The sequence below is a fragment of the Camelus ferus genome, chromosome 35, assembly GCF_009834535.1.
Source record: "Camelus ferus isolate YT-003-E chromosome 35, BCGSAC_Cfer_1.0, whole genome shotgun sequence".
NCBI lineage: Eukaryota > Metazoa > Chordata > Mammalia > Artiodactyla > Camelidae > Camelus > Camelus ferus.
Genome location: NC_045730.1, coordinates 9949418 through 9956811, shown reverse-complemented (window position 1 = coordinate 9956811; position 7394 = coordinate 9949418). Strand labels below are relative to the sequence as shown.

Genomic DNA, 7394 nt, shown 5'->3' with positions numbered 1-7394 from the left:
TTGAACCCTTTACTTTAAAGTGATTGATCGTGTCCCACCAGAGAGTGGCTCCACCCCCTGTCCCCATCTCCGCCGCCTTCCCTTGTCACCTCGGCTCTAAGTGTGCGCCGAGACCTGCGGGCGCGAGGGTTGGTGAGTCTGGAGAGGCGAGCCGCAAACGCGAGCATTTGTGTATGAATGCGTGTCAAGCAGGCAGGGCCAGAGCGGCCGTCGCGATTTTGGATGAATCCTGGTGTGAGAACCCATCACGGGAGACTTGGGTCGTGTCTCCTCGCCCACAGCCCCTCTAGGTGAAAGATGCAAGCGGCGGCTTTTCCCAGGAAACCGTCCGGACACGCCTGCCTCCCTCCATGGAAGTCCTCGCAGGAGCCGGGCTCCGCACTGGGAGACTTCAGGGAACGCAGGATGAAGGCTCACAGCCCCTACATGAAGTTGATTATTAATTTGGGCTGCTCCGAGCGAGTAACACTCAATGCCTCTGGCTTTGGGAATTGTCCCGGAGCTAGGACCCAGGCATAGATGACCCAGGGCTGCGGATGGGAAATGCGAGTTTCGGAGGCTCCCGGACGTGTCTGAGTGGGCTGGGCAGAGCTCTCGGGCCAAAGGTTGGCTCTTCCTCGCCCCCAAATAAATTCTTGGTTAACTAGTGTAGACTAAACACATTAGTGTTACTAAATGGGGTAAAATAGACGGGGTTGAAAGTGGGGACATGTCAACTGGACCCAGACCCGGTCATACTTCTCTTCCGGTGACAAGTCAGGGTGCTTCCAACACGAAAATAGAAATGTAACATTCAACTGGACGAAATAATTTTTGACGGATTTACGGTATGATTTTCTTTCCAGCGGTATTCATTGGTTCTTTCGATCGGTAGTGCGGTCCAAAGACAGAAATATAAACAAGCACTTTCTGCTTTGCGGAAACCCCTTAACAGTATCTCCCAAAGAAAGATCAAGACACTTTGTGAATTTTCCCCAGATAATGCCTCATATTCCGAATGACTGATCAGAGAACTCCGGTATTGTTAAATAAAATGAGAGGAAGGCGAGTGACGTGGGAGTCGAACAATGGCATTTCTGAATCAGTTTGCTTGATTGACATTTGGGGGCTTCATGACCCCAGGGAACAGGACTCATTACGGTGAATACACCAAAACATCAACCAAGATTAGAACTCTAGATCCTGTTTTAATCCCATTTCAGTCTAAATTATAGTGGGAAAATATAAAATCCAAGAGGAGAGAATTACTCCATCGTATATTGACCGAAAGTTTTAATTGTTCCAAGGGGGAAATAAAAGTGGAAAACCAATATTCTTTTCATCACTTTAGGAATAGCACTGACAACTGAGTAAAGAAAGGGCTTGGGAGGGTAGGTACTAAAAATGTTTATGTGGTATAAAACATTTAATATTTATTTGGGGAGAAATCCTGGAGAAACATATAGGGAGCTTTTATGCATGTATTAGAGAAAAAAAATACAATCCCCCTCTACTGGATAAAAAGTGAGGATCACCAGCAAATTGATGCTAAGAAATAATTAGGTATCTTAAGAGTAGAGTCTAAATTTCCATTATTATTTGGAAGGCTCCATTATTTCTTGGGAAGGACTTTTTTTTTAACATCAAAAGTTGTGTTAAATATAAATTTAACCCAGAAAATTGTTGAGAGAGGATCTTCAAGTTGGAAAAACAAAATGTGTTGGAGCATAGTCTATTTTTAACCACAGAAAAGTGTGAGAGAGTGTGGGCTGTGTATTAGATGGGAGTATAGTCTATTAAAAAATGTTGATTCTTCAATGGAACTTACCCTGAAATCTCAGAAACTCAAGCCTGGAAGTCTTAAGTATGACATATTAAACAAAGAAAAAGCTGTGGTAAAAGATGTTATAGTTATGTGCTCCTATTTTTTAGAAGGTAAATTACAGCAAACGGGAATGTAATAGGAAGATATAAAATAGACCAAATATGTTATAAATAATGGAATAGAAAGTGTTGCACAACATAGGTTCACAGTCTTATGTTTTGAGGGGGTAGATTTTAATGAGAAGATTCTGTGTTGCATGGGAACTGGGAATCATAAGAATTATTTATGCAGCAAGAATGGACAAAAATTAATTATTAGGAGCTCAGTAATCACCAAATAAACTCTGAGCTTTGAGGTTAAAAATAGACGACTATCTTCATGTTCAATTATACAGTATCAATTACTAATACAACTGATGTTTCAGTGTCTCCGCGAGACCAGATACCATCTTCTATGGCGATATCTTGGTATTAATTAATGACTGCTTTATTCTCATTATTCACAAGGAAAAATGGGGGTCGTGTCACATTAAAATGAAGATTATCTTAGTTTATCTGGGCTCTTAAACAAAGATCATTCAAAGTAATTATATTTTGAATTAACAGAGGTAGGCAATTTATCTCCTTTATTTTTTTTTGTTCAAAGATAGAAAATAAAGATCAGAAATAAGCTAAGTTTCATTTTCAAGACAGAACCAAACAAACATGTCTTGACTTTTGCAATATTTCCCTTGCTAAAGGGGGAATGAGGGAACTGTAAAAGACGTGACTTTGCAAAGTCAAGTCCTTTTTAAAAGACTCGGATCGAAATTCTTGCTATGCAACAAGGATTCAGGTTTGATTAATTTTCTGCAAGCGACGTGACAGCGGTGTTTTAAAAGATTAATTAAAATTGAAGTGATATGGAGCAGGAATTCAACCTGCAGAGGCGTCCCAGGCGCCTTGGGGGGCTTTGCAAGCGAGTTCCAAGCCCAAACTGCGGGCTTTCCCGAGCCTGGGACGCAACTCCTAGTCTCCTGGAGAGGAACGCGGAATTTGGCAAGGCGCCCGCCTGGCCGCCTGGCATCCCGAGCTGGCCGCCAGCTCTTGGGGGTGGGGACGGGGTGTGTCCCGGGGAACCCGCTGCCGAGAGAACTGCTGGCGCGGCTCTAGATGAGCCAGTGAGGTCCAGGGTCATGCCGAGAGGCCGGAGGGGACTCCAGGAAGCCTCAAGCTGACGGCCCCGGGCTGCGACCAATCTCCGGGGGGAGGGGCACACCTATTTTGTAACCGGGCTCGCGCGAAGCCCCCTCCACGGTCGCGAGCGCGCGGGGCGCGTGGATGGCGCTCTGCAAAGGCGCATCCGAGAGCTGAGGACGTGGAGGGCTCGGCCACCGGGCCGGGGCGCGGGCCTGCACCAGCAGTCCCGCCTCGTTGACTCGGACTCGGGACTCCGGGAGGCTCTACACCGCTCGGCTGCGTAGCCACGTCCCCCTACCTCTCCGCTCACATTCCCGCTCCGGCTTCTCCCCTCCCCCCGCATCACTCTCCCCTGGCTTCACTCCGCGATGCCTCCGCCCGAGTAAGAAATTAGCTGCGTGCAGTTGTAACTGTACTCGAGGAGATACAATCGCGGGAGCCCTTGTGGTCGTGCGCGGCGGACAGGCGATGCGGGTGGCGCCCGAGGGGGTCGGTTGAGGGAAGCAGGGGGCGTTTGTTTGCAATTCGCCTCCCCAGGGCGCGAACTACAGTGTCCCCTTCTTTCCACCTGGGGGGCTCGGGTCCAGATGGTGATGCCTCGCCGCGCGAGACCCTCTCCAGGCTGCGCGGATGGGCTGGGTGGCCCTCCCGTGGGCTCCGCAGTCGCGCGGTGGGGGCAGGGGCCCCGCGGCTTCCCGCTTCGGGCGGGCCCTCCACCCTGCGGCGACGCCGGGAAACCCCTGCTTCTGCGGTAGGTCCCAGGGGAGCGGGCCTAAAAGTGTCCCTGGGGATTCTCCCCGCTGCGGAGGCGACTTGGTTTCTCCTCCCACTCCCGTCTGCCTCTCCTACTCTCCTCCCAGAGACCTCGGAGTGGCGGAGAAGTGGGAAGGGAGGCGGGTAAACAGACGAAGAAGGCCTGAGAGCGGGAGCTGGGGGAATCCGGGTCGGAAAGGAGGCACTGGGACGCGGAAAAGCGGCCGTGGGGCCAGGAACACTCGGCTGGGGAGGGAAGAGGTTGGGGGCGAGGCGAGTTCCTTCCCTTCAGAGTGGCGCAGGGGGACCGCTTCCCCGGGGACCCCCCACCCCCACCCAGCAGCTCCCAACCTCGAGAACAAAGGGTCTCGGAAGCACGGTCGGGGTCGGGGAGCGGAGGTGGAGGGAGGCAGGAAGGCAGGCGGTGGAGGTAGGGGAGGGCCCTCGCCTCCCCACGTTTCCTCTCACGGCAGAATGACGGAAGGCTCCCTCCAGCAAACGCCTCACTGAGGCCGCTTCAAAATCCGGGAGGGCTCGGGTTCCTTACCTAACGGCTGCACTCCTTCCTTTCCTCCCCCAGCGTCCCCACCCCCTCCGGGGACCGCGGCCCCGGAGCAGCGAGGTAGGCAACGCGCCGCGGCGCGGGCGGAACCGCGGGGCAGCAGCGCCTCCTGCAGGTGCAGGGCGCCTCCGCAGCCGCCACGCCGTTCTGACTCTTAAGGTGGAACTGGCCTTGTTCCCCACCCACGCGTCTGGCTCTCCCGAGAGCGTGCTTTTTACCCGAGGCAAGTCTCCCTGGAGAAGCGGGCCTAGCCGTCCAAATGGTCGGAGTCTGTGGGTTCCTGCTGCTATTTCTTTGATTCCTTGGCCCCACTACCTGCAGGTCCTCGTCTGCGGATGCCCCAGTATCGATTTCGACAATCACAGTTGATAATTTCCTGCTGGTATAAAAGGATGCGTTAAGTCACTCGTCAGAGCGGAAAAACGAAAACGGCGTTTCTTCAACCTGAAAGCAGACTTTTATTTTCGCTTATTAAAGGCAGAAGCCCAGCAGGAAAGGGTAGCCGAGGGTTGTTGACCTGTCCCATGGGTCTTTCTAAGCGTTCAGATGCTACTGGCCGGTCCGGGAATCTCATTCAACGCCCACACCTGGCAAACTCTCGGGCAGGTGCAGGTGCAAGAGGCCAGGGAGGAGCGGCGGGCCAGCAAGGAAACTCTCCTTCTGTATCTCCGGCGCTCCCGGCTTCAGCTCACTCTCCCGGATGATTTATTTGGTGAAAGCAAGGGGGAAAAATGCTGAGGATCGAAGAGTAGTTTTTCTTTCTTTCCGTTTTCCCTTTTAACTAAGTGTGCATGTGAATTCATCGTTTCTTGGGTGTAAGTGACTCAGCGAACTTGAGATTCTTGGGGAAAACCTACGGGCACTCACTCAGTAGGGCACGAACAAGCCAACTCTGGTTCCAGCGCCATGGGCAGTAAATTCCTTTCCTATGCTCTTCTCTCCTCCGCACCTTGGAGAGGGGGTCCCCTGGGAATTGCCCCAGGATCCAGAGCCTCAGAGAGCTCAGGTCCCGGCGTGGGGGAGGGGAGGGATTGCCTGCCCGGGGCGTGAAGTTTACCTGCAGGGTGGGAACCTGCCTTGCCCGGGGCGCGCAGCCTTGGGTCCGCCCTACCGGGCCCCGCCCCCGGGAAGCCCAGGCTGCCGATTCAGTCTCCGATGGGGAAGCTCGCCCGGGCAGGTGCTGCAGGGTCACGCCTGCCCCAAGGGGTTGCAAACCGCAAGCGAAAGTCGAGAAGGGCTGGCGCTTTCCCTCTAATCCGTTTTACACTGTGAAAACCGCAAAGCTGTCGCCTAGCCGGCCACTTTTTAATTGGGAGGCAAACAGACGAAAAACCAAAACATGCGCGCGTGCTGACTTTCCCTGTGTTTTTCCTTCTCCACAAAAGCCCGCTCCCTGGTGAAGAGGGAAACCGATCCGCGCTCACGTTTGCTCGCTTTAGGGTCTGGACTGGCGCTCCCAGCGCGTGGGGCAGCCTGGACCGTGCCCCCTCACCACCCAATACCCCCAACTCGTGGGTCTCCACTCGCCTCCCACGGGTCACACCGAGGCTGTACGTTCCATCCCGCGCTTTCTCGCTCGGGCTGAAGGGCAGCTGTGGGTGCTTGGGTGTCGGGGGGGCTCCAAGCACATTGAACTGTCCCCAGACCCAGGTTCCCCAGAAACTGGGGGCAGGAGGAGTAAGGATTTGGGCCGCCAGTCCGGGGGTTCGGAGATCCCCCAAGCCGACCACAAGAAACACTTGTAGGCGCACTTCGAGTCTGTTTTCCCTGGGGAAACGCAGAAGTTGGTAGACACACCGCGCGGCGGCAGAGCAAACTCTCAAATTGCTGCGCGCCCTGCAGGGGGTACTCAGTCCCTCGGGGAAGGGGTGCCCCAGAGAAGTAAGGAGAGATGAGGGCTTGGGGTGGGGGTAGACCTCCCGGGTCAGGTGGGCCGAATCCCAGGATAGTGGGTGTTCCCCTCCCCGGACAGGAAGAAGGGTCCTCGTGGAAAATCCTTTTTAGTAAAAGGTGTGGTCATAGAGGTAAAAGGAGGGAAGGAAGGCAAAAGAAAGGAGACAGATCTTATTAAAAAAAAAAATAATAACAGCTGGGGAAAAGAGTGATCACACTGTGGAGGGGGAGGGAGGGAAGGAAGGACGCAGAAGGCTTTCCTTCTTTGTTCTTTAAAAGCCTCAGCACTTTCTTTCAAAATCAACACAGAGAGGCAGTCCTTCCAGGAGCCTGGTTAGGTAATTGAGAAACACTGCTAGTTCACTTTTAAATCATTTATTGGATTGAGCAAAATTTTTAGAAGTTTCTTTCTCACCCAGCCCCTGTGTGACGCTCGACTTATTTTGATTTGAAGCAGATTTGAGATAAAAATTTCAGAAAAGAAAATGTGTGAATATATCTGTACCTAAATGCACAGGCAACAGTTTGTATTCCCTCTAGTCTATTTCTAAGACAAGCAATTCTATAGTAAATTATATATGATAGCTGATTTTTTGCTAGTATTGTATTGCTACCAGAGAGGAGTCCTGAGTTATCTTTCTCTCCCCTCCCCATTAATAAATCTAAGAGAAATAACGCTCATTATATCACTGTGGCTCTTTTCCTTACTCTTTCTGTCTTTCTTTCCCACACATGAACACACACAGAGATTATATATATTATGACTTTTCCCTAATCAGCCTGTAATGTATCATCTATAAATCCATGCCCGCGTCTTAAGCTTCCATTGAAATTTGGAACATGTTAGGGACCTACTTTTGTTCTCGCTGGTTTGTGCAGTTCATCAGGGATCTTCAGTAAACCAAAAAAACAATTATCTTTGCTTTGAATTTATTTCTTTGTGATTAAATGGAAACTAACATTAACAAATGGCTTAAACAGTATTTTTATATCAAATAATAATAAAAATATCAACAAATAATTTAAAAAATGAACTATAGTTTCCAAATATTCAGAATGACGGCTTCCCATTTGCCGTTATATTTTGGCAAAACTACTTCATATTAATTGAAAATGACTAAAACATGCTTTCTGTTGAGAGGCTTACTCACTGAGCTTTAACTCCAACAACTTATACTATCTGGTTCAAATTACTTAAGTAATT

General features: G+C 50.8%; 1 pseudogene; it reads left to right on the top strand.

Moving 5' to 3' along the window:
* The first annotated feature begins 2705 nt into the window (after positions 1-2705).
* LOC116661440 lies at positions 2706-5297 on the top strand (annotated as a pseudogene).
* Positions 5298-7394: the final 2097 nt, after the last annotated feature.